The sequence below is a fragment of the Oryctolagus cuniculus genome, unplaced genomic scaffold (assembly GCF_964237555.1).
Source record: "Oryctolagus cuniculus unplaced genomic scaffold, mOryCun1.1 SCAFFOLD_55, whole genome shotgun sequence".
Classification (NCBI taxonomy): Eukaryota; Metazoa; Chordata; class Mammalia; order Lagomorpha; family Leporidae; genus Oryctolagus; species Oryctolagus cuniculus.
The window spans coordinates 564,963-592,776 of record NW_027208214.1 but is presented as its reverse complement, the minus strand read 5'-3'; the positions used below and the strand labels follow the sequence as shown (position 1 = coordinate 592,776).

The 27,814-nt window shown below is 48.5% G+C and overlaps 1 protein-coding gene and 2 pseudogenes across 10 annotated transcripts in view; 2 read left to right on the top strand and 1 right to left on the bottom strand.

The window, feature by feature from the left end:
* Positions 1-17,636, bottom strand: part of LOC127490118 (protein CDV3 homolog pseudogene) — a 61,153-nt pseudogene extending 43,517 nt beyond the window's left edge.
* LOC138847934 (adenomatous polyposis coli protein 2-like) lies at positions 14,062-18,751 on the top strand (annotated as a pseudogene).
* A 4,944-nt stretch (positions 18,752-23,695) lies between these two features.
* Positions 23,696-27,814, top strand: part of LOC127489827 (leucine-rich repeat-containing protein 37A-like) — a 63,938-nt gene continuing 59,819 nt past the window's right edge. For all 10 annotated transcript variants that reach the window (XR_011385806.1, XR_011385803.1, XR_011385801.1 and 7 more), the window contains exon 1: positions 23,696-25,862. The gene's annotated coding sequence lies outside the window, so the exon portion shown is untranslated. The remainder of the gene's footprint in view (positions 25,863-27,814) is intronic.

The following is a 27,814-nucleotide window of genomic DNA, read 5'->3' as shown; positions in this document are numbered from 1 at the left end:
CAGGAAGAAGCAAATATGAAGACTAGAGCTGAAATAAATGAAATAGAGACTATAAAAGCAATAAAGAAGACAGGTGAAATCATCAATTTGTTCTTTGAAAGTAGCACACATATAATGAGGACAATCATTACCCTGCTGGTGATATTACTACGCGGATTAAAGAAGATCTAGCATCTAATGGCTACTCGGTAAACCAGATGCCCCTTCATCTAAGAAGAATGGAGACTCACATTATAGAGGTACTAGTTTGAAGAAGTGGGCCACTGCTGGCATTTGAAAACAATATTGGAGAGAATAGAGGGAGGTAAGCACTTGGTTCAGCAGTTAAGACTGCTGGAGACTCTTATCAGAGGATCTCATTTGACTCTCCAATTTACTCCAAATGCCAATTTTCTGCTAACATGCACCCTGGGAACAGCAGTTCATGGCTTCAGTACTTGGGTCCCTGCTACTGACATGGAGACCTGAATTGAATTCCCAGCTCCTGGTTTTAGCCTGGCCCAACCCTGGCCATTGCAACCATTGCAGGCATTTGGAGAGGGAGCCACAAAGGGGGAGATTCTCTTTCTCTCTCTCTCTCTCTCTCTCTCTCTCTCTCTCAGATAAAATGAATTTTTCAAAAGAATGGATAGAGATAAAAACCTACAGTGAGTGCCTGAAAGCCCATCTAGAATATTTCAATACCCAGGGCCGGCGCCGCGGCTCACTAGGCTAATCCTCCGCCTTGCTGCGCCGGCACACCGGGTTCTAGTCCCGGTCGGAGCGCCGGATTCTGTCCCGGTTGCCCCTCTTCCAGGCCAGCTCTCTGCTGTGGCCCGGGAGTGCAGTGGAGGATGGCCCAAGTGCTTGGGCCCTGCACCCCATGGGAGACCAGGAGAAGTACCTGGCTCCTGCCATCGGATCAGCGCCATGTGCCGGCCGCAGCACGCTGGCTGTGGCGGCCATTGGAGGGTGAACCAACGGCAAAGGAAGACCTTTCTCTCTGTCTCTCTCTCTCTCACTGTCCACTCTGCCTGTCAAAAAAAAAAAGTAAAAGAATATTTCAATACCCAGACACAATGATCTAAAATTGAAATAACACTGTCTTCCTAGGACAATGAATTATGAATTTCCATTTGAAATGTCTTTATCAGAAATTTTTCTGAGACACTTTGTTTCTCGTCATAAATCTCAGGAGTTCATATTTCATCCACTTGATGGCTATAGCAAAATTTCTCTTTGAATTCAAAAAGGAACACATGAAATTTCCCTGTAAATGTTTCTTACAAGTAGATGGAGGGAAAAAAATGTCTATGAAATCATAATATTGAAGATTAAAAATAACTAAGAAAAAGTATGATGGTGCCATGCAGAGATTTTCTTTAAAGATTTATTTATTTGAAAAGGAGAGAGAGAGAGAGAGAGAGAGAGAGAGAGAGAGAGAGAGATCTTCCAGGCACTAGTTCATTTCCCAAATGGCTGTAGTGGCTGGGGCTGGGCCAGGCCAAAGCCAGAAGCTTCATCCAGGTTTTCCACATGAGTAGCCGGGGCCCAAGCACTTGGAAACTCTTCCACTGCTTTTCCAGGCAGAATACAGGGGGTCTGGCTTGGAGGTAGAGCAGCCAGGACTCAAGCCAACACCCATGTGGGATGCCAGCATCACAGGCAGCAGCTTAACATGCTGTAGCACAACACTTGCCCAAGTATGATGCTCATTTTGTTTTAAAGATTTATTTATTTGAAAGGCAGAGTCACAGAAAGGCAGAGGCGGGCGGGGGGTCCTCCATCTGCTAGTTCAGTCTCCAGAAGGCTGCAATGGCCGGAGCTGTGCTTGTCTGAAGCTTGGTCTCCCACATGGGTGCAGGAGCCCAAGTACTTGGGCCATCTTCTCCTGCTTTCCCAGGCCATAACAGAGGGCTGGATCAGAAGTGGAGCAGCCGGGACTCGAACTGGTGCTCATATGGGATGCTGCCTCTGCAGGCAGTGGCTTAACCCACTATGCCACAGCGCCAGTCCCAGCATAGATGTATTTAAAGTCCAATTTTCCTGCAAATAAATCCAAGGAGCAAGTCAGATTTAACCTTCCAAGCAAACATCTAGGCCTTTGACTGAGCTGCACCCTCTTACAAGATGGTCACAGCTGAGGGTAAACTCACTGCATGAAGACCCACTTGGGCCACACAGGCCATGAATGTGGACCCTCAGCAGTGAAAACAGTTTGCAAAACCATCAGTAAATACTGCATCTGCAGACCAAGCTGCAGCTCTGGTGATCCAACAAACTGTTTACATCAGATCCATTTCAAGCTGTTAGCATGAAGATCACTTATGAAGAAAGACATTTTTTCGGGGCCGGAGCTGTGGCACAGAGGGTTAATGTCCTGGCCTGAAGCACCGGCATCCCACATGGGCACCGATTCCATTCCTGGCTGCTCCTCTTCCAATCCAGCTCTCTGCTATGGCCTGGGATAGCAGTAGAAGATTGCCCCAGTCGTTGGGCCTCTGCACCCGCTTGGGAGACCTGGAAGAAGCTCCTGGCTCCTGGCTTCAGATTGGTGCAGCTCTGGCCATTGTGGCCATCTGGGGAGTGAACCAGCAGGTGGAAGACCGACCTCTCTGTCTCTACCTCTCTCTGTAACTCTTTCAAATAAATAAAATAAATCTTAAAAAAAAGAAAGACATTTTTTCAAGGATCCGTGCACATGGACAGGTGCATCACAGATTGCTCCTGGGCGAGTGGCAGGGTCAAAGTTTCTCCTCCTTCAGACCCCTTATTGGTGCATAGAGCACTGAGAGAGAAGAAGGATGCTTACAAAGGAAGCTAAGGCTAGGGATGGGGAGGGCGCAGGTTTTTACTACTGTACTTTTTTTTTAATTTGAGAGACAAAGAGAGCTCCCATTTGCTAATTTACTCTTCCAAATGTCCACAATGGCTGAGCACTGGGTCTGGCCAAAGTCAGGAGACAGGAACCCAATCCAGGTCTCCCTGTGGGTGGCAGGGACCAGAGCAGGATTGCCGCCTCCCAGGGTGCACATTAGCAAGAACCCAGAACCAGAAGCCAAAGCTGGGCTTCAAAATCAAGCAGGCCAAAATGAGACATGGGCATCTTCCCTGTTGGTTAAATGCCTGCTCCACTGTACGCCTTGATGCAAAAAATTCCACAGAATCCAGAGACATTCTAAAAATCACAGTGTTATATAAATTACAGAATATGTTTCCCAATGGCTGTAATTGTCATCTTCATATTTCACAGATGAGGACATGGAAGCCCAAGGACTTAGGTAACCCGACCAAGGCAACACAGGTAGTGAGTGAACGGCCCAGCTGACATTCACTGGTGCTTTCTCTAGACTCACAGATACACTTGAATGGCATCAACAGGCATATGTCATCATTTCATTTTTTAATATTTTTATTTATTTGACAGATGGAATTACAAACAGTGAGAGAGAGAGACAGAGAGAGAGAGAGAGAAAGGTCTTCCTTCTGTTGGTTCATTCACAAATGGCCGCTACAGCCAGAGCTGCTCCAATCCGAAGCCAGGAGCCAGGTGCTTCTTCCTGGTCTCCCTCACAAGTGCAGGGGCCCAAGAACCTGGGCCATCTTCTACTGCTTTCCCAGGCCATAGCAGAGAGCTGGACTGGAAGAGGAGCAGCGGGGACTAGAACTAGCACCGATATGGGATGCCAATGCCTCAAGCGGAGGATTAACCTAGTGTGCCATGGCACCGGCCCTATCATTTCATTTTTAAAACCACAGGATAGGGACTGGCACTGTGGCATAGTAGGTAAAGCTGCCACCTATAGTGCCAGCATCCCATGTGGGCACCAGTTCGAGTCCTGGCTGCTCCACTTCCAATCCAGCTCTCTTCTAATGTCCTGGGAGAGCAGTGGAAGATGGCCCACATCCTTGGGCCCCTGCACCTGTGTGGGAGACTCAGAAGATGCTCCTGGCTTCAGATTGGCCATGCTCCTGCCACTGTGGCCATTTGGAGAGTGAACCAGTGGATAGAAGACCTCTCTCTCTCTCTCTAACTCTGCCTTTCAAATAATAAATAAATCTTTTTTAAAAAAGTAGGATAAACACAAAATCACAAATAGAAACACACAAGCATAATAGAAATACAGAGATTGTCAGTTCTTTAAGAAAAGTGGCTATGTAAGACCAGCACACAACAATTATTATTCATTATGGAAGAATAATTATCTCTGGGCATATTGAATTTACTGTAATATTAAATATGGCTTTAAAAACCCAGAGGATCATTTATTACATGTATGCAGCATGGATTACATATAACCAAGGAAGCACTGGAAATTGTGTTTCTCTTGTTTGTGTGGCCTCTTTTGCTTTTTTTTCTTTTTCTTAATTCATTGTGCTCACTTGGCCCAGTCATTACACTTTGGAGTTCCATAGCACAGAGAAGTTGATATAGCAACTATGATGATTTGAATGGTTTTCTTTTTTCACTGTTTCTCAAAAATACATGATTTGCAGTTACAATGTTTTCCTTCACACAGTGCCTCCCAATGATCCAATCCTGCCATCAAGAAAAGAAATGAAATTGGCCAAATTGCCAACATTCCTCACCTCGCCACCCCTCAGGACAGCTTATTTGCGTGCTGCAATGAAGACTCTTATTAGCTCTTTCTCTTTCAGAGCCTCTGCCTTATGTTATGATCATAAAATAGCAAAGCATAATTTCTCTAGCTCTGTGATTTTGATCTTGCACATCCTATACAGTGTCATATAAGCTAGACACTTTATCATTTTCTCAAATTACACAGTGAGACAACTTGCAAGTGTTTTTAATGATCCATTAACGGGGGAGGAGGCAAGATGGTGGAATAGGAAGGGAGCACACTGATAGTCCGGAGAGAGATAGTTTAATAAAAGTGGAGATACTGCAGGTTCAAGGAAGAGTAGGGGAGGAAACGGCAGAAGAAACTCTTCCGGAATGTGTGATTCACAGCGGACCTGCGTGGAGAGCGTGGGAGCCCACAGTTCGGGACACCAGCGGCAGACTCAACACACCAGCGCTGGAACGCGAGGTGAGCCAAACCTCAATAGCCTGAGACACCGGCAGGCAAGCGGAGAGAGGAGACTAGAGGGAACGACCCCCGGGGGGGGAAAGTTCACCAGGCTAACTGGAAGAGAGAGAGAGAGAGAGAGAGAGAGAGAGAGAGAGAAAGGTGAGTGGTACGGACACGGGTTTCTCTCTCTCCGCTCACCTCTCAAGGGCGAGCAAGACAAAGAGCAGGCGCCATCTTGGACATACGTCATAAGCAGAGCAACCTCAGGTCTGCACCGGCCCTGAGCCTAGCAGAAAAACCTGACTCTGGGCGGGGCGAATTAACAGGAGATTAGGACCTAGTAAATTTGTGGTGCTACTGAACTGAGACTGTGAAAAAAGAGACGGTGGGGGAGAGAACTCACGGAATTCACGTGAGCACTCTCCAGAGACGCTACAATTCCGTAACTTTGGCAACCCAGTGGGAGACTGAAGGAGAATTTGAGCCCACTCTGAGGGCAGAACAGATTCCCTGTGTGGTCCTTGGGAAAGAGCTTCCAATCTCTGGCTCCTGTGGGTATATCATTTGCCTGCTAACTACCTCCAACTTTGTTCAGCTGTGCGGAATTACTTCCCTTTTGAATCAAAAAAAAAGAGAGAGAGAGAGAGAGAGAGATTTACCACGCCTAACCTAGGAGTGTCAACTTTGGCACGCCAAACAGAGCTCTCAGGCCACACCCATCTCAAGCCCTAAGGCTCCATCAAAAACAGATAGTCCATTTAATCTAGAATCATAGTATAACAAGAAAAAGCACCACAGTGAAGAAACCAAATATCTCCAATATGCCAAATAACAAACGCAAAAACCGAGGTAATGATCCATTAACAAGTAATGAGGGGCCAGAGCCGTGGTGGAGTAGGTAAAGCTGCCGCCTGCAGTGCCGGCATCCCATTTGGGCACCAGTTATAGTCCTGGCTGCTCTACTTCCAATCCAACTCTCTGCTATGGCCTGCAAAAGCAGCAGAAGATGGCCCAAGCGCTTGGGCCCCTGCACCCACGTGGGAGACCTGGAAGAAACTCCTGGCTCCTGGCTTCGGATCAGCGCAGCTCCGGCTGTTGTGGCCAATTAGGGAGTGAACCAGCGGTTAGAAGACTGACTCTCTCTCTCTCTCTCTTTCTCTTTCTCCCTCTCCTTCTCTCTCTCTCTTTCTCCCTCTCCTTCTCTCTCTCTCTTTCTCCCTCTCCTTCTCTCTGTGTGTGACTCTTTCAAATAAATAATCTTTTAAAAAAGGTAATGAAATATTTCTCTAGCACAGAATGAGCGCCTACTCCTTATCTGAAATCAAAGTTTCTCTTCTTGCCTAGTGAGTGTAACCAAGGTCATCACTTAGCCATGTCTGCCCTGGGCTTGGTGGAGTGCACGGTCATCGCTTATCCATGTCTGCCCTGGGCTCAGGAATTCAGGACACAGCCTGTGTGCTGGGTGCCCGCCGGCTTTCTGAAGGTCCTGTCAGCTCTGGTACTGCGGCACCGGGCTGTGTTAACTTTCATATCAGTGACCTTGGACAGACCCGCTCTTGGAGGCTGCAATTCCCTAGTGACTCCGGAGCAGCTTCCACAACATATCTTGGAGGAATGGAGCCAGCTGCTGCAGCCTCTGCTGCTCAGCCCTGGCTCCTACCTCAGAAGTGAGCAGCTGTTGCCTAGCAATGGGGGCAGGGGGAGGGACCTGCCCTCTGGCAGGGGCCATGAGATGGAGTTGGTGGCATACAGTGAGGCCGGACAGGGGCAGGGGAGAGAGCTGGAGTCTCGTGGGCCACAGGTGCAAGGCTTCACCTGGATGTTTCCACTGGGAGCAAGGCAGGCTGTGTTCTGTTTGCACTTTGAGATTTTTCTGTCTGCTGTGCAGAAGTGAGGAGGCTCCTGCTGTGGTCCAGGCATGGCTGATGGGGGGCTCAGGCTGGGGGGGGTGCCAGCAAGGGGCTCCACTGTACAGCAAACAGGTCGGATGGCAGCAGCTAGGTGAGTGGGGAGCCTGGGGCAGGACTGACTGATGGCTGGGTTTATGGCTTGGGGGACAAGCGGGGGGAGGAGGCTTTCCCCAAGGAGAACCACTGACCCCTGTCACCTAGTGACTGTGCCCCCACAGGACTGCTGATTCTGACCTCTGTGCATCAAGTCCAGAAGCACGTGCCTCCCAGTTATCCCGAGTCCCTGCACCAGGGCACTGGGGCACCCTGAGCCGCTCCCATTTCACAGAGCAGATGCAGGACCCCAAGGGGTCACCAAGGCAAGCATAGGAGGATCCACAGCATGGCTGCTGACAGGCTGTCTCTCTTCCCAGGGAGCGCTGAGTGGGCTGCAGGGTGGTGGCCACACAATGACCTCTCCTCAGGTCCTCCCACCACTGTCAGGGGTGCTGGGCCAGTCACACCACGGTTGCCCCAACAGGTGCAAAAGCCGCACCTCCAACATGGTGGTGGGACCTGCATGTGAGCCAGCGCTCAAGGCCAGCGCTGTGGCCGAGGGAGGGGAAGCCCTGGCTATGGAGGCTCCCGTGCACCTGCTGAGGGCAGCCTCAAGTGCAGCCAGAGGCATGTACTGTACATACACACATGTTTACATGTGTTCACACACACGTGTACAGTGTTCCTCCAGCCGATGACCGGTCATGGTGACCTGGAGCCTGGGCACTGCGCTGTTTCTGCCTCCCTGAGACTGGAAGGCTTTAGCAGAGGAGGAGAGGCCTGGGAGGGGGAAGTGACCTGCGGGGGCTGGCGGAGGAATGCGGATCCCAGCCCTGGGTCAGCGGCCCCTGGGTGACAGCCAGAGCCTCGGAGGGGGAGCAGCTCCCCACAGAGCCTGGGGAGGGGGCTGGGTGGTGCACTCCCCATAATCACGGCGCAATCAGCACTAACCAGCACGTTCTTGAAATAGACCCAACTGGATGGGGAAGCGGGCGGCTGCGGCCGGCTTGCTCAGCAGCAATCAGAGATGGCGATTTTAGATCTGCAGCAACAACAGCTCTTTGTCTGCATGCTGGGGCCCTCAGTGCTGCTCTGCTGAGCCCATCACGGGTGGGAGACAGAAACACCCCCTTGGGCCCATAGCTGCCCCAGCTGGGAGCAGGGGCTGTGCGGGCGCCCGGTCCAGCTGCCTGCAGGGTGAGGTCCATGCACTCCAGCACCACTACTGAGCACCTACTGTGCGCTGGGTGCACGTGCCGCTGCCTTGGGAAGAGGTGGGCTCCGTTCTGTAGTGACTGGAGGAGGGGCTCCCTGTAGGTTGCTCGGCTGAGAAGTGCCTGAGCTGGGGCGGCAGCCCCGTCTGTCACTCCCAGCTGTGTCTGTTGCTTTAAGGGATGGAGGTCTGTCGAGACACTGTCCCAGGTCACTGCAAACCCACACCCCCACGGCCCTCCCAGGCCTTGCAAAAATAGGGCTTACCGATCCTGACTGGCAGAGGGGGCCCATCAAGGCTGCAGAGGGTGGTGAGGGGACTTGCCCTAGGTCACTGCAGAGTGCTGATGTCACTGAGCTGTGAGCGTTCTCCAAGGCCCATCCTTGCACCCATGCCTTCCCGCCAGGGCCCTTCTGAGTGAGGCTGGGTACATGGAGATTCCCCGGACCAGGTGCTATGGGGGTGCTGGTGGGCCAGCCTCACTCCCCCTTCTGTGGGGGGCACCCCCAATTTCCCCCAGGGTGGTAGCACTCAGGCCCCCACAGTGGCATCAGGTGAGGCTGGGGGTGCTCTGCTGTAGCCACCCAGCTATGAGCACCAACCGGTGGGAGACAAGGAGTCACAGGGCTGGTGGGGAGGGGGCTGCATGGGAGGTGGCAGCGTGGGTGGGTGGGGAGGGGAGGCCATGCAGCAGGCCAGTGACAGTGGAAGGTCGAAGGTCGGCAGAGCGGCAGGGGACAGAGGGAGGGGTGAGCCTGAGGGTCACAGGAGGCAGAGCAATGTGGCTCAGGGCTCAGGAGCGAGCAGTGTGTGGTGACGCGGTTCCTACCTGGGCCGCCCAGGGCCACCCACCACTCCTCTTCTGGGCCCCCTTCCAGACCCCCACAGCTGCGGTGCACCTTCCCCTTGCTCCGGGGTGACAAGAGCCCCCTGCCAGGCTCCCAGCTGCCATTCAAGCCCCATGCAGCCACTGGAAGGGCTCCATTAAGACAGAGATCAGCACATGTCCCTCTCTGCCCCCACCCCCATCAATGGCTGCCAAAGCCCCCGAGGCCCCCCTGACCTCATCACCACCATCACTGTCACATCGCCTTCTGCCACTCACCTTGGCTCATCTTGCTCCGGCCTGCTGGCCTCCTAGCTGAGCCGTGAGCACTACAGAGATGCTTCTGCCCCAGGGCCTTTGCACATGCTGCTCCAGCACCTGCAGCCACAGGTTCCCTCCCTCGCCTGCCCAGCCCATCCAGAGTCCCAGCTGGCCCCACTTTTTCCGGGCCCTCCCCTTCTCTCCCTGCTTTATTGCAGTCACATCATTTTACTGAGCTCTGCCATCCTCAAAGCTGGCATTATCTTGTCTCCTTTCACTCAACGCCAGCTGCCTTGGCGCCCAGTCACGACGTGGTTGGACGGTGGTGGAGGTGGGGGTCCCAGGAGAGGAACCTGGTGGGGGAGACTGAGCTTGAGCCATGATGGCCAAAACCACAGGGCCATCCACGTGGCAGCCAGGTGGGCAGGCGCCTGTCTCGGTTTCCTCATCTGTCCACTGGACTGAGCATCCCAGCTCCCAGGGGGTGTGGGGCGCCAGCTGATGGGCAGAGCAGTTCAGGGTGGCAAGCACTCCGCCACATTAGGCCATGGCAATGGTGTGGGGCGGCTCCTGCTGCCTCCTGCCCCTCCCCCAGCCTGCCACAGGAGAACTGTGTCCCCCTCCTGCTGTGCCTTGGCTTGTTGCCAGGGGCCAGTAGAGTTTTTTGCAAAATAGCTTCCAGGGCTCTGCTTTGGGGATTGGGAGCCCCAGAGGTGTCCTTTGTTGAGAAAACAATTCGGTGACACTGAGAAAAGTGCAGAAAACCTGTGCTAGCTGAAATCTCCCCAGACCAGTGTCACTCCTGTGACTGTTAGTTGTCGGAAATGCAATCAACTCTTCAGGAAGGCATCAATTCATATTCAGTAAAATGACTGATTCAGCCATAGATAAATGTTGATAGGGACATGAAGAGCATGGCGCCCTCATAAACTTCCAGTAAAATAGTGCAGCCAATATGGACAGTAATTCGGCAGTTTCTCAGCATGTTCTACATGGGACTGTTTAGTGACTCAGCAGTTTCTCTCCCAGGTATGCCACTAAAAGATACAAAATCCACATGCCCAGAAAGGCTCCCTGCAGTGGTATTCATGAAAGCCAAATATGAAAGCAACCCAAACACTAATGTGTAAGAAAAACAGTGTGCAGTGTATCTTTTACAATGACAGAATTTGGCAATAAAATTAATTAAGAAATGAAAAACCACTAAAATAATGAAAGTCAAAATAATTTTTTAAAAAAAGAAAAATTAGAAGCAAAACCCTACACATTGTAGCATCTCCAAAAATGGGCAAAAACTGAGTTTGGAGCTTATAGTGATGTTTCCAGCTAACTTGGATGAGAAAGCAATAAAGAACTGCTCAAAGGGAGATCCGAAAACTCTGAATGTGGTGAGAACCATAAATAATAAACACACAAGTAACAGAATGAGTATATGCCTTCAAAAGATTTGTTCTTAAAATAAGATTCAAAGCATATAAAAAAATTGAATATAAGAAAATAAACAAGTGTAGTTTTAAGGTTTATTTTAGAGGTTTGCCTGTATGCCTACTGGTGAATGTGAATTATATACAGGACGAATCTAAGACTATTTTTTAAAGATTTATTTAGTCATTTGAAAGCCAGAGTTACACAGAGAGAGGACAGGCAGAGAGAAGCAGAGGTCCTGCACCAGCTGGTTCACTCCACAATTGGCCACAATAGGTAGAGCTGCATCGATTCAAAGCCAGGAGCCAGGAGCTAGCAGCTTCTTCCTGGTCCCCACGCAGGTACAGGGGCACAGGGACTTGGGCCATCCCCTACTGCTTTCCCAGGCCATAGCAGAGAGCTGGATCAGAAGTGGAGCATCTGGGACTCAAACCAGTGTCCATATGGGAAGCCGGTGGTACAGGTGTTAGCTTTACCCACCACACCACCGGCCTCAATCTAAGACTATTTTTACCATGCTATCTGCTGCCCCCACTCCCCGCCTAGTATTTTACTTCCAATTCTTTTAAATTATCAATATGGCTAATCAAATCTCTGTGCATCATTGGCTTATATTCTGAGTAATTATGAAGATTGACAATAATTGTGATGCAATTTTGTTTTAGAGCCAGAGTGAAGAGTTTAGAATACTGTGAGAATGGCAATGAATTGAAAGTACTCTTTTTTTATGCTACTTGACTATTAAAAATAAAGTTTAGGCAAATATTTCTTCTAAAGTGTTTTTAGGGAGTATTAGAAATCCTGATTCCGACCTTTTGCTAGTGAAATATGTTCTGTCCCACCTTGGAGAAATGAAATGTGTAGAATATACTCCCACGCAAAGTTGTTGATAGACTCTGTAATGCCCTTCCAAAAGCTTATTGACAGCATTTTGCCTTCATTTGGAAAATTAATGAAAGTGAAAGATAATTATGTATGTGTGGATTATCCATGAGAACAGCTCTAAACTTCACCATCTGAAACCTCAATGATCAGAGTAGTCTTCATTTTGACTGTTTTGCCTTGGCTTTCTTTCCTTTTTACTAGGATAAATGTCTTTTCAAATGAGGGCTGGGTTAGATTAGCACTTTTCTACAAAATAATCCAGATTTTTAAGTGTTTATTAAGGTAGTTATGGGGGTCTGTGTGCTTGGGTCCCAATTTGAAAGAACTCAATTGATATAGGGCATGTAACTAAACTGTTAACATTATTGTCATTAGCAGTATTGCTAAGTATTTTATTTTTGTCTTATTGTTCCTCATTTTATTCTTGGCTTTTGATGTTTTGAAAATTTACAGCAGGAAACCATAAGAAACTATGGACTGTTGCATTTGAAGGTTTATGTATTTATTTTAAATTTCATGTTTGTAAACAGTGCTGGTATTTCTTTTGCTTTATTTTTAAGTACAATCGAATTTCACTAAGAAGTGACAGCTGGCAATGCATGTACCTCAGCATAGACAGGCAATCTAAATAGTAAGGTTGGGTACTCTGGGCTTATTGCTATACAGTGCCAAGTCTCTTTGAGAGAATGGATGACAAACATCTTTAGCTTCCAATCAGTGAAATTTCTGTATTTTTTTTTTTGACAGGCAGAGTGGATAGTGAGAGAGAGGCAGAGAGAAAGGTCTTCCTTTTCCATTGGTTCACCCCCCAAATGGCCGCTACAGCCGTGCACTGCAACTGGCGCACTGTGCCGATCCAAAGCCAGGAGCCAGGTGCTTCTCCTGATCTCCCATGGGGTGCAGGGCCCAAGCACTTGGGCCATTCTCCACTGCACTCCCAGGCCACAGCAGAGAGCTGGACTGGAAGAGGAGCAACCGGGACAGAATCTGGTGCCCCAACCAGGACTAGAACCTGGGGTGCCGGTGCTGCAGGCGGAGGATTAACCTAGTGAGCTGTGGCGCTGGTGAAATTTCTGTCTTAAAAATCCAAAATTTTGAGGCCAGCACAGTGTCCTGGTGGGTAAAGTTGCTGCTTGTAGTGCTAGCATGCCATATAAGTGCTGGGTTGAGTCCCAGATGCTCCACCTCTGATCCAGCTCCCTCTAATGCACCTGGGAAAGCAGTGGAAGATTGCTCAAGTACTTGGTCCCTGTATCCACAAGGGAAACCCAAAAGCTGCTGGATCCTGGCTTCAGATTAGCTCATTTCCAGCTATTGTGGCCACTTGGGGAGTGAACCAGCAGATGGAAGATCTCTCTCTCTCACCGTCTGGAACTTTACCTTTCAAGTAAATAATAAATCTTTGAAAATGAAATAGTCCAGAATTTAACAACTGCAAATGTACTATTTTATTTCTTTTTAATCATAATGTACAACCTTAAAACAAGTCAGACTAGACTCACTTTCAGTACTGGGTTGTACAAAAACAACAAGGGATTCATAGGAGATTGCTTAGCATAAATAAACAAGGGCACATTGAGAAGATTTTAGAAACGTGGAATTGAAAGATAAGTATTTCTACAAAAATATTTAAATCTATGCATAGTTTTATCATAGTACATTTTTCTATCAACATTTAAGACTCATCAGATCGCATCATGAAAACACAGTATTACTTTTTTCCAATATAAGAACATTACATCAGCATCACAGTTATCTGATTTCATGCATATTTATTGTTGTTCAGCCATGCATTTCTTTGCAACTTAATGAGCAATGATTACTTCATTTTTTCCACATGTCAGACATGTCCAAGAAACAAAGGAGGGCAAATGACTGGGTCTTTTCTTTGGTCATTATTAAAAGCGATTAAGGAAACATAAGTCAAAGTAAAAAAAAAAACTATTTCAGGAATTAAAACAGAATCATTCTTTTGTAGGAACTATAGTCTTTACCAACCTACTTAGAGAAATGTGTGAAATTCCTGAGTAAAATTCTGACTACATAGATCAAAATCTATCATATTTTGAAAATCAAATTCGCAAAACACAAATATAACATAAAATAGAAAACCTCATACATAAACCAAGTACGTTAAATCACATTTTGAAAACTGCAACCAAGAAAAAAAGTTAAACAACCAAAATTTCAGGCTTACAGGTATATTTCAAACTTCTAAGGAAGAAAAAGGAAACCTGTTCCCAAACCTATGCAAATGGAAATAAGCTGAGAATAGTTTTAATTTCTTTTGGAAAATCAGCATTACATTGATGATGATGATGCAAGTGTACCAGGATTTGAAATGATTTTTAAAAGCATACCTTTCATAAGCAGATACAAATATCATAAGCAAAGTATTATTATTATTATTTTTGAATTTTAATTTAAAATTTATTTGAGAAACGCAGAGACACACCACCACCATCCCTCCCACTTGCTGGTCCACGGCCCCAAATGCCCACAAAGGCTGCCCTATCCCCGGAGAGCTGGGCGGGGCCGTCAGTTCCGGCCACCCAATCCCGGGAGGGTGGGCGGGGCCGTCTGTTCCGGTCACACCTGACCCCGCCCCCACTTCCCCCACCCAGGCAGGTGCTCCGCGATCACAAACTGCCTGCAGACGCTGCTGCAGCACCTGACCTCGCACAGCCTGACCATTGTGAGCAACGCGTGCGGCAGGCTCTGGAACCTGTCCGCCCGCAGCGCGCGGGACCAGGAGCTGGTGTGGGACCTGGGCGCCGTGGGCATGCTGCACAACCTGCTGGCCCACCGGCCCGCCAAGCACCAGGCGGCCGCCACTGCCGTGTCCCCCCCGCACCTGCATGCCCAGCCTCTACGTGCGCAAGCAGTGGGCGCTGGAGATGGAGCTCGGCCCGGCACCTGGGCCGGGCGCACCCACTGCTCTGGCTCAAGGCGGCCCACGGCAGCCTCTCCAACGACAGCCTCAATAGCGGCAGCACCAGTGACGGCTACTGACCGCGGGAGCACAAGCGGCCCTGCCCGCTGGCCGCGCACCGCGAGGAGCTCCTGGGCGGGCAGCCGCGGCCCGCTGGGCTCGACCTCGACCTGCGGGGTGGCCAGGCCGAGGGGCCCACCCGGGACGCCGCCAGCGCCGACGCCCGCGTGCCCACCATCAAGCTGTCGCCCACCTATCAGCACGTGCCGCTGCTGGAGGCCGCGGGCAGGGCAGGCGCGGGGGCCCCCTGCGGCCCCAAGGCAGCCCCCGCGGCTCGGAAGCAGGCCTGGCTGCTGGTGGAGGGCCTGAGCCAGGTGCCCGAGAAGCTGGGGGCCACCCGGACAGCTGCGGCCAGCAGGGCGCTGCAGAGGCTGGTGGCGCAGGAGGGGCCCATCTCGCTGTCCCACTGCAGCTCGCTGTCCTCGACCGGATGCCCAGGCCCCAGCGAGGCTGGAGACTTGGACAGCAACTCCTCCCTCCAGGGCCTGGAGGAGGCAGGCCCCGAAGAGGCGGAGCTGGACCAGGCGTGGCGCGGGCCGGGGCCTGACCTTGGAGGATGTCACGCCATCCAGCTGTGTGCAGGAGACACCGCTGGTGCTGAGCCGCTGGAGCTCCGTGAGCTCCCTGGGCAGCTTTGAGAGCCCGTCCATCGCCAGCTCCACCCCCAGCGACCCCTGCAGCGGGCTGGGCAGCGGCAAGGTGAGCCCCAGCAAGCTGCCTGACAGCCCCAGGCAGGCCATGCCGCCCAGCCTCAGCAAGGCGCCGCCGGCCGCGCCGCCCGGTCAGCCCCAGAGCAGCCAGTTCAGCCTGCAGTGGGAGAGCTACGTGAAGCGCTTCCTGGACATCGCCGACTGCCACGAGCGCTGCCACCTGCCTCCGAGCTGGACGCCGGCAGCGTCCGCTTCACTGTGGAGAAGCCGGAGGAGAACTTCTCCTGCGCCTCCAGCCTCAGTGCGCTCACCCTGCACGAGCACTACGTGGAGCTGCTGCTGCTGCTGACCGCGGCGCCGGCGGGGGTCGCGGTGGCGCCGGGCACCGCCCGCGAGAAGAGGATGTGGGACGACAGGAGGGGCCGGCGTCCGCGGGCTCCCGCACACGCATGGCCGCGGACCAGGAGCTGGAGCTGCTGCGCGCTGCCCGTCCTGGTCTACATGCTGGGGCCCGCCCTGGCCCTGGAGGACGACTCGTGCACTGACTCGGCCGAGGGCACGCCTGTCAACTTCTCCAGCGCAGCGTCCCTCAGCGAGGAGACCCTGCAAGGGCCCCCCAGGGAGCAGCCCCAGGGGGCCGGCTGGACAGGCAGGAGCCCGCCGGCCTCGTGGCCCCCGCCAGCCAGGTCTCCAGGCACCGGCTTAAGGCCGGGGTCGCCGGCCGGAGCCCGGAGCAGGTCCGGGGCACAGGGAGGAGCCGGCCGGGCTGGAGCTGCCCCTGGGCCAGCTCCCAAGTGCCCACTTGGACCGGGGTCAGCGGGGAAGGGGGGAGGCAGTCCCTGTGCCTCACGACGCCCACGAGGAGGCCGTGTACTGCTTCTACGACTCTGACGAGGCGCCCTCCTTGGCCGGGCCGCCCCATCCCGCGGACCCTGAAGCAGGGCAGGAAGGAGGCCCGGGTCCCAGCCAAGGCAGCCGCTCCGGCCCAGCCGCCCCAACCCCCCGGGGCCCAGCCCAGGCTGATCGCAGGTAAGACCCTACCTTGCTACTCCCTGAGCTCCTCGGCTACCTCGCTCAAGGCTGTGAGCGACCGGCCAGCCACCTGGGAGCCTGGAGCCCACGGTCCCCCAGGCCCTGCACCAAGGAGGCGGGCGCGACAGCTCCCCCAGCCCGCGCTCCGAGGAGGCACTCCCGCGCTGCTGCATCGGCTCAGCCATGCCCAGGCACAGGCCCTCGGCCTCTGGCCTCCAGCGCTGCAAGGCTCGGGCTGCTGGGCAGGACAAGCGGCCGGCAGAGGCGCCCTGGGACTTCGGCGAGGAGGCGGCCGGCTCAGACTGGGCCTCCGACCTGGACAGCGTCGAGTGGCGGGCCATCCAGGAGGGCGCCAATTCCATCCTCACATGGCTGCATCAGGCGGCCGCGGCGGCACCCCGCTAGGCGGCCTCCGAGTCTGACTAGCCCCTGTCCCTATGGTCTGCTCTGTCCATGGACCCCTCCCCACAGCTATCCAATCGCAGGAGCAGGCGCCAGCCCGGGGCGGGGCAGGGAGGGCAGTGCCCGGCGGCCAGAGAAAGGGAGCCTGGCCTCAGCCAAAAGCGCTCGAGCCCCCGCGCCCCTGGTGGCCCGAGAAGCCGCACGCTGTTCAATAGGTAGCAGCGGGGGTGCCGGCCATTCTCCAGGGGCGGACAGTGATTTACGTGCTCAGCCCGGCCACCCGGCCCCAGCCCAAAGCTGTCCCTGGCCCCGGGCCACACTGAGGAAGGCGGCGGAGTCCCCCAGCCTGGCACAGCCAGCAGCCGCAGGCAAAGCGCCAGCGCCCAGGAAGCAGCGCTCTCGGAGCCTGCACCGGCCGGGCAAGATATCGGAGCTGGCGGCGCTGAGCCACGCCCGCCCCCCCGCCAGGAGTGCCACCCACCCTGCTCCTCTGGCCAAGACCCCTTCTTCAAGCTCCTCCCAGACCTCGCCCGCCTCTCAGCCTCTGCCCAGGAAGTCGCCCCCCTCCACCCCAGCTTCAGGGTCTCTGCCTGGCTCAGCAGCCCCCCGCGTGCCCAAGACGTGGCACGGGCCCTGCTGGCCAAGCACCACAAGACACGGAAGTCGCCCGTCCGGATCCCGTTCATGCAGAGGCCGGCCAGGCACGGGCCGCCGCCGCCGGACAGACCCGCCCCAGAGGCCGCGAGGGGGCGGCAGGGGCGCGTGGGGGCCGAATGGGCCTGGTGCGTGGTGGCCTCCACCCACTCCAGCGGCAGCGAGTCCTCGGACCGCTCGGGCTTCCAGCGCCAACTGACCTTCATCAAGGAGTCGCCCGGCTTGCTGTGTCGCTGGCGCACGGAGCTGCTGTCCGACTCCGCCTCCACCTCCCAGGGCGCGTCGCCCCGCCGCGGCCGGCCCGCGCTCCCCGCCGTCTTCCTCTGCTCTTCGCGCTGCGACGAGCTGAGGGCGGCCCCGGGGCAGCAGCCAACCCGGCCAGGATCCGGTCCCGGCCCCGGCCCGCGCGCACCAGCGCACCAGCTCTGAGAGCCCTTCGCTCCTGCCCGTGAGCGCCCCCGTGCGGCCGGAGGCGGTCAAGCGCTACTCCTCCCTGCCCCACGTCAGCGTGGCCCGCAGGCCCGATGGCGGGGCCCCAGGAGCCCCCCGCCCAGCGCACACCACCCAGAGCCACGGGAGCGACGGCGAGGCGCGGCCACTGCCCAGGGTGGTCGCGCCAGGCACGACATGGCGGCGCATCCGGGACGAGGACGTCGCACACATCCTGCGCAGCACCCTGCCCTCCTCGGCCCTGCTGCTCCGGGGCGCCTCGCCCGAGGAGGGCCCCGCCGGCCCCCCGCTGCAGAAGACCAGCGTCGCCACGGTGCAGACAGAAGAGGTGGCCCAGCCCAAGACCACCGCCAGCGCGTCCCTGAGCCTGGAGAGCAGGCAGTAGCCCCCCGCGCCAACCGGCGCCCAGGCCACCCTCCTGGGCAGCGACATGGATGGGCCGGTCCCGGCCAAGGCACGGTGGGCAAGGCAGGCGTGGCGGGGGGTGCTGGCTCTGTGCCTCCCTCCCAGCTTCCTCTGCACGGACCACGTGGACAGCACAAGGACCACGGGACCCCAGGGCCATCACAGCCTGGGGACCGGAGCCTCATCACACCCCAGGAGCCTGAACGCAGCAGGAGAGGGGCCCCATGGCCCTGCCCATCTCCACGGAGGAGCGCGCTGTAGAGAGAGCCAGCGACCTCTTTCCTGCAGAATCCGGCTGGGAGAAGGGAACCTGCGGGTGGCTGCCCAGCAGGGCTACCCCCAGACCCCATCCCCCAGGAGGAGCTCCACCTGCTGTATCCTGTGCTCCACACCCTTGGGCCTTGGCCAGACAGCCGCAGGCAGCAACCCGAGCGGGCGCCCCCTTCAGGCCCCACCCGTGCCCTGCAGGACACAGCCCAGGAGGAGTTGGGGTGGCCCCCAAGCTCCGGGGTGCACCCCAGGTGCCACGCACTTCCTTCTAGGCCACGGCTGCCAAGCAGGGGTCCTGGGGAGCGTGGGGCAGCCGGCCAGAAGATGACTAGCAGTGGGGGTGAGGCAGCGCCCGAGGCCTCCGCACACAGGGACTGCTGGGTGTCCTCAGGCCTGGGGCTCGGGGCTGCTCCCGGATCAGTGAGGGGGAGATGCAGGCACAGCTCACCCCGCCCAGCATGGGGAGATCACAGAGTGACCTTTGGGCAATGGAGCTGAGGCGGGGCTGCAGGCCCTGTCCTGGGGACCGGGTCTTGCCCAGCCCCTGACCCTGGACACCAGTACCCCCCCCCGCCATTCCCAGGGCCACTCAGGATGGGCGGCCACTTGGCAGCCTTCCCTCCGCCCACCCGCCTGTTCCTCACACCCTGCAGCACCCGTCCCACGTGTACTTAGTGCGCCACTGCCAGCACCCCATGTAAAGCCGCGGGCTCCCCCGCGGAAGTGGGGAAAGTGGCTAGGGGGAACTGCCCTTCCACGGAGGTGGAAGGGTCGGTAGCCAACCCGGGAAGAACCAGCAGCAAACCCGGGAAGGGCTGAGCAGACAAAAGAACAGCGCAGGGTCCTGTGTCGTTCCTCCACGAAGACGGGAAGCGACACCTGAATACACGTTTCTTCTCTTTTTCTCCGAGCTCTCTCTGTCTTTCAAATGAATAGCTAAGTATTTTGTAAAAAGAAAGAAAAAATGACCAGAGTACTATAGTTTTCTAATGTACTTCAGATTTCAGTAGCTAAATTCTCTAAGAATAGTGCTTTCGCTTCACTCTTCCTCCCTTATCTGTTTTTCATATGAAAAGATATGAATGCTGGTGGAAAATACTATCTAAGCCCCAGCTTATTAATAGTTTATAGATGACACTGTCATGAGAACTGTGGCCAAGTCATAGCAACCTTGGTGTCTGTGACGGCTGTGTCATCCTTTGCATGAGCTGATATGATGTGGGAGGCGCCCTTGCCAATGTTCCTTTGCTTAATATTCACCTGTAACACAGACACCAATGGCTTTTCACTATTTAAAACACAATGAAATCCATATATTGGGAAATTTATATTTTAATTAGAAGTTCTGTCAAATAACCTTCATTTGATACAATGGAAAGCGAAGTGTTTACAGTAATGAGGAAGTTACCGTAAGCTTACATTCTTTAAACTTAAAGAAATATTTTTACAGTTGTTTCCATTTTTATCTGAACATTTTCAATGCACCTTTACTATAGTGAGTATTTTATTTTATTGCTTGTTCATTTCCTGTTTATTTGTAATGTTTGCTGTCAGAGGCAAAATGTACAAACTATTACAAAGCAAATTTGATTTCCAGTACAAGAAAAATGCTAGCTTGTGTAATATAAACCCGTGTACACATGTCTATGTCTGTGTCACCAGCATCCGAACGTACACTTGCCCAGAGGGGCTCTGACCCAGCTGTCACACACACACAGCCGTGTTCTCGCCGCCAAGGCCTGCCCACTCCAAGGCATTTTATCTTTCACATTATACTCTCTCTGCCTGTTTGTGTCCCACAGTATCCTCCAAAAGTGTGTGTGGGAAATTCATTTTTATGCTGTTCACTTGTGCTCACACATTTAATATAAGAATCAAAAAGTTATTTAGGTTTATAAAACACCATTTCACACTATCTTTATCCATTTCCTCCTAGTCTGGCCTTTGTCCATCTACGTGTGTTAGTCCAGATGGAAGAGAATATGTTTCCCCCGGCACTGCCTTCCCTGACAAATTATGTAAAAGCCTTCTTTTTCTTTTTTCATTTTAATTTTTAATTAGTTTCTAGCAGATTCAATGTGTTTAGTAGATACAATTCTAAGAACATATGATAGTCCCTCTCATCCCTTCTCTCCCTCCTATCCTCTTTCCTTCTCCCCCCTTTTTTTTGGTTTTTAGTTTTTGAGATAACATATTTTAAACTTACATTACACTAAAAGGCTTAATACTTTGCTAAATAAGAAGTTAAACAAGTAAAAAGCCAAAAGACACTAGTTTAGTGGGAATATAGACATGGCCATAAACAATAACTGAATGGGAAAATGACCATTTCACCTATATAAATTATAAAGTAATCAAGATCATTAAAACTATAGTTGGAAACATTTTTAAAGGAATTATTCATTTATTTGAAAATCAGAGTCATAGAGAAAGGGAGAGACACAGAAAAAGAGAGAAAGATCTTCCATCCATTGGTTCAATCCATGATGGTCACAATGGCCAGGGATGGGCCATACCAAAGCCAGGAGCCAAGAGTTTCATTCAATCTCCCATATGGGTGCAGGGAAACAAGTACTTGGGTCATCCTCCAGCTATTTTTCCCAGTTCACTAGCTGGGAGCTGGGTTGGAAGTGGAGCAGCCAGGACTTGAACTGGCAGCCATATGGAATGCTGGCACAATGGCTTTACCCTCTATGCCACAACATCAGACCCTAATATAACATTCTTAATCATTGGTTTCACAAAGATATAAAACAAAGTTTTACAAAACCATTTTTGCTGCAATACTGATACACACTGACATTTCATTCTTTTTCTTCTTTTTTTGTATGTTTCTTAACTTTTTACCACATATAAGGGAGAGTATACCATATTTGTCTTTCTGGGTCCAAGCCTTATTTTTCTTAAATTATTTTTCATTATCTGAGGTTTACCTAACTTATAGTAAATGAATTTCCTTTTAGCATAACCACATTTAAGTTGAAAATCAAATATTTGCCTTCTATCAAGAAAAGCAATGCTTATTTAAAAATTATAGAAGCAAAAAAAAAAAAAAACATTCTCTTGTTACTATTTTTTAAATGAAGATCTGGATCCACATGGTATTAAATGTCCTGCAAATTTCCAGGAATATTTATTTAATTTTTATTTATTTTTTTAGTTGACAGGTAGAGTTATAGACAGTGAGAGAGAGAGACAGAAAGGTCTTCCTTCCGTTGGTTCACTCCCCAAATGGCAGCTATGGCTGGCGCTGCGCCGATCCGAAGCCAGGAGCTAGGCACCTCCTCCTGGTCTCCCATGGGGTGCAGGGCCCAAGCACTTGGGCCATCCTCCACTGCCCTCCTGGGCCACAGCAGAGAGCTGGACTGGAAGAGGAGCAGCCAGGACTAGAACCCGGAGCCCATATGGGATGCTGGCGCCGCAAGTGGAGGATTAACCAAGTGAGTCATGGCACTTGGCTCCAGGAATGTTTATTTAAAAACCATGCTTTTGTTTTAAAATTTAGAAACTGCTTCAGGATTCTGATATGAAAATTTATAGAAGCAGAAATAATCATAACAAATAGCAATATAATCAAAACAAAAAGAGGGTTCATTAGACCAATGTAACCAGAAACTGAAGTACTAAAAACTAATTCAAAAATTAAGAAATAAAATTCAATTAACATATGGGATGAAAAGCCCTCCAAGGTCAAGTCAGATATATTATTCTAATAAAACTACAGTTAAAGAGTAGGACATCTGTATTTCTAATAATTTAAATTACATAGAGGTCGGCGTCATGGCTCACTTGGTTAATCCTCTGCCTGCGGCACGGCATCCCATATGGGTGCTGGGTTCTCCTCCCGGCTGCTCCTCTTCCAGTCCAGCTCTCTGCTGAGGCCCAGGAAGGCAGTGGAGGATGGCCCAAGTGCTTGGGCCCTGCACCTGCATGGGAGACCAGGAGAAGCACCTGGCTCCTGGCTTCGGATTGGTACAGCATGTCAGCTGTAGCGGCCATTTGGGGGGTGAACCAATGGAAGGAACACCTTCTCTCTGTCTCTCTCTCTCTCACTGTCTAACTTTGCCTGTAAAATAAGTAAAAATAAATAAATAAATAAAAATAAAGAGTCATTATCTTTAAAAATTACATAATGTTTATCAGGAAATAGCTCAATGATGATCCTAAGTTACAATTTAGGCACCACACAAACACTAATGCAAGAGGGAAGTAAAATAAAGACACAAATATGTGATGTGAAAAAAAATTTAACCTCAAAAATTTTGTTATAAACCAACAGTGTTTACAATCTGATGAAATATTGAATAGGTAATGGTGAAATTTTTTTCTCTCTTTTTTAATTTAGTAAATATAAATTTCCAAAGTACAGTTTATGGATTACAATGGCTTTCCCCCCATAATTTCCCTCCCACTCGCACCCCTCCCATCCCCACTCCCTCTCCCATTCCATTCACATCAAGATTCACTTTCAATTCTCTTTATATACAGAAGATCGATTTAGTATATATTAAGTAAAGATTTTATCAGTTTGCACCCACACAGAAACACAAAGTGTAAAATACTGTTTCAGTACTAGTTATAGCATTACTTCACATTGGACAACACATTAAGGACAGGTCCCACATGAGGAGTAAGTACACAGTGACTCCTGTTGTTGACTTAACAATTTGACACTCTTGTTTATGGTGTCAGTAATCTCCCTAGGCTCTAGTCATGAGTTGCCAAGGCTATGAAAGCCTTTTGAGTTCGCCGACTTTGATCTTATTCTGACAGGGTCATAGTCAAAGTGGAAGTTCTCTCCTCCCTTCAGAGAAAGGTACCTCCTTCTTTGATGACCCATTCTTTCCACTGGGATCTCACTCGCAGAGATCTTTTATTTAGGTTTTCTTCTTCTTCTTTTTTTTTTTTTCCAAAGTGTCTTAGCTTTCCATGCCTAAAATACTCTCATGGGCTCTTCAGCCATATCCAAATGCCTTAAGGGCTGATTCTGAGGCCAGAGTGCTTTTTAGGACATCTGCCATTCTATGAGTCTGCTGTGTATCTTGCTTCCCATGTTGGATCATTCTCTCCCTTTTTGATTCTATCAGTTAGTATTAGCAGACACTAGTCTTGTTTGTGTGATCCCTTTGACTCTTAGACCTATCAGTGTGATCAATTGTGAACTGAAATTGATCACTTGGACTAGTGAGATGGCATTGGTACATGCCACCTTGATGGGATTGTATTGGAATCCCCTGGCACTTTTCTAACTCCACCATTTGGGGAAGTCCGATTGAGCATGTCCCAAATTGTACATCTCCTCCCTCTCTTATTCCCACTGTTATATTTAACAGGGATCACTTTTCAGTTAAAATTTAAACACCTAAGAATAATTGTGTGTTAATTACAGAGTTCAACCAACAGTACTAGAACAAAACAAAGAAAAAATACTAAAATGGATAAAGTATTACATTGTACATCAACAGTCAGGACAAGAGCTGATCAAGTCACTGTTTCTCATAGTGTCCATTTCACTTCAACAGGTTTCCCCTTTGCTGCTCAGTTAGTTGTCACCGATCAGGGAGAACATATGATATTTGTCCCTTTGGGACTGGCTTAATTCACTCAGCATAATGTTTTCCAGATTCCCCCATCTTGTTGCAATTTTAAACGTTTGGATGCAGGTGTAGTGGTTTTTTTTATGGTTTTACTTTGCATTTCTCAGATGATGAATGATACTGAGTACCATTTTGTATTGCTTTCCATCCATTCATTATGTGTAGTGTCTGTTCAAGCCTTTTGCCCATTATTTAATTAAGTTATGCTTGTTCTTATTTTTGTTTTTTTAAGGTGATTTGCATATTATAATGAGTCATTTGTAATATATATTATTTTCCAACTTTTTCTCTTGATCTGCGGTTTGTTTTATATTCTCTTAACAATGTCTTTTGAAAACCAGAAATTTTTAATTTGATGAGGGTACAAGTGGTCTATTTCTTTCTTTTATGCATACTTTGTTTATCATATCTAAGCAATCTTTGCTTAAATGAGGAAGGCATAAAGCTACTCATGTTCTTCTCAAAAATTTTCAAAATTTTGGTTTCCCATTTGAGACCATGATCCATTTTCTGCAATCTTCTAAATCCAATGATAATTTAGTGTGTTTATGTATGGATAAGCAATATTTCCTGCATCAATTATTTCAAAGCCCATTCTTTTATCTTGAATTATTTCAGATCTTTCTAAGTCATGTGTTTGTGTATGGATGAATATATTTTAGCCACTCTATTCTTTGCATTAAGTTCTTTATTGTCTGATGCTATCTTGATTACTGTGGCTTTAAAAATAATTCTCAAAATCTTATAGTGATAGCTCACTTTACCCTTTTGTTATTCCTTATCCAGGGTAGGGGGTGCATCTTACATGCTTTGTATTTAAATATTGTGAAATTCTTCATAGGAACTATTTCAAGACGTTGAGTAGGATGGTGTTGAATCTACAGATAAATGTTAGGAGAATATATGTTTTAAAGATATTAAATGTTCTGCTATATAAGCAATGTAAATTATTGTATTAATTTATTCTTTCTTTAATTTCTCTCAGCAATAATTTTTTAATTTCCAGAATAAATGTCTTAATTATTATTAGATTTTTCCTTAGGTATTTCATTTTTCAGGTTGTTAAAACTGGGATTTTTTTGCACTTTTAATTTCTAAAAATTAATTGTTCATCAATAGAAGAGCAGTTATTTGTGTGTAAGTTTTGTATCTCATAATCTTGATGAACACACTTACTAACCCCAGTAATTGGTTTTTATATATTTTCTTGGATTATTTTCACCTAACCATGCCTAAAATGAGCCTGTGAAATATGCCTATGTTGATATTTTGAAAAGAAAATCACTATATCTATTATATCTTTATATATATAATTATATATAAATATATATTACATTATATAATATATAATTATATATAAACATATAATTATATCTATTATATATTATATGTATTATATATCTATATATATTATATCTATTATTTAAGGTGATATGTATCTTTATTTTAGACCTCAACCCAAATATACATTAAACATAGTATTAAAAACTGTGTACCACAATTATTGTAGTAGACTAATGCTAATTCATCCCATGAATGACTTCAGAAGCCTTAGATTATCTATCAGCTTTAGAACAAAAAAATACAATTAGAACATGAGAAATACAAATGAGGGTTTACAATTATATTTTTAAAAATTTGTTCCTTATATAAGGTGAACAAACTTCATGTATTTCATATATACAGATTTAAGAGCATAGTGATAGTTCTTTCACTACCCTTGCTACTGCTTATGATCTCACCCTCCCTCCTTCCTTTCTTATTTTTTCTTTCAGTTTTTACAATGACATACTTTATTTCATAATCACAAGCTTGATCTTCCACTGAATAAACAAACAAATAGTAAGTATAAAAATCATTGTTGTTCAAGAGTATAGACAAGGATTGTAAACAACAGTCAAATCTCAAAATGTCAATTTTACTCATATAAATTATATTTTTGTGTTCTGTATATTAATTACCACAAGTAAAGGAAAACATATGATATCTGTATTTTTGGGACTGGCTTATTTCAGTAAGCATAATCGTTCCAAGTTGCATACATTTTGTTGCAAAATACAGGATTTAACTCCTTTTAATGGCTGAGTAGTATTCCATGGTGTATATATATCCCATTTTCTTTATCCAGTCATTGGTTGATGGTCAACTGGGTAGATTGCATATCTTAGCTCTTGTGAATTGAGCTGCAATAAACATGAAGGTACAAATAACTCTTTCATATGCTGATTTAATTTCATTTGGGTAAATTCCCAGGAATTCATGGCTGGGTAACATGGTAGGTCTATTTTCAGATTTCTGAGGATGTCTTCCATATTGGTACTACTGTAATAGAGGGCAGCATATGTGCGATAGTTGAACATCAAATTTGACTTTAATTCAGCTGCCAGCCAAATGAATAGGATATATTTACTTAGGTCAACAATGGTTTTACAAAACCAAGTATATACAAGTTCAGTGTCAATGTCTCACTGTATACACATATTAATGTATCTTGATGTCAGGTGTCCATTTTGGAGTCAACATGAGGGTTTAAGGAATGTCAGAGATTCCTTCTCAGCTTTTTGGCTAAGATCAAGTGTGGGAATATCACAGATGCAGATGATGGGGTTCCAAGTACAAGACAATGGGTCAGAAAAGCCTAAATGATGTATGCAGAGAAAAGATAAGCTAAAAAAGGAGAACTAGGATTGACCTGAAATACCTGTTTGTGGTAACTGTTGGTAAGTGCTATAAACTGATCAGTGTATTATAAAGTGTCAGTGATATATATATATATATATATATATATATAGTAAAAATTGTGTGAATGAAATACTATTTGGTATAGATATATAAAAATGTCTACACTGAATTGTACCCCTTAACCAATAAAACTTTCTCTCCCAAGTTTTATGATTTTTTTCATGAATTCCACATTATGTAATATTAATATACCTATCTCTTTGAAAAATAATATGCATGTATGCATATGGTTACATATGAAGCAAATATAGCAACATGCTAAAAATTGTTATATCTATGAATGCTCATGGAATCTTTCTTTGTACTTTTCTATATTATTTGTGATATTTAAAAATAAAAAATTTAAAAGAAAGGTTAGTCTTTCTAAGGAATAAAAGAAAACTGAGGCATAACATCTTTAATAATGTTCTTCCTCTGTGTCACTTTTTTATATATTAGTTTTATAGATTAGATGCTTCTTTTCAATAATTGAGTACAACAGTGATTATTATCATTTTACTGGGAATAACAGAGTATTTGTGGCTTCTGTGACATAGCTACTGTCACACCTGAGAAAGTCACAGATTAATGTTCAGGACAGTGGTTCATGTTCTATATCCGTTCCTTCTTCTTTTACCCTCTTTGCTATTCTTATCTTCTCATGCCTTGGCAACTCATGACAAGAGCCTAGGGTGATTACTGATGCCATAAACAGGAGTGTCAATTTGTTAAGTCAACAACAGGAGTCACTGTGCACTTACTCCTCATGTAGGATCTCTGTCCTTAATGTGTGGTACAGTGTGATTTAATGCTACAACTAGTACTCAAACAGTATTTTTCACTTTGTGTTTCTATGTGGGTGCAAACTGTTGAAATCTTTACTTAATATATGCTAAACTGATCTTCTGTATATAAAGAGAATTGAAAGTGAATCTTGATGTGAATAGAAGGGGAGAGGGAAAGGGAAAGGGGAGGGTTGCGGGTGGGAGGGAAGTTATGGGTGGGGAAGCCATTGTAATCCATAAGCTGTACTTTGGAAATTTATATTCATTAAATAAAAGTTAAAAAATCAA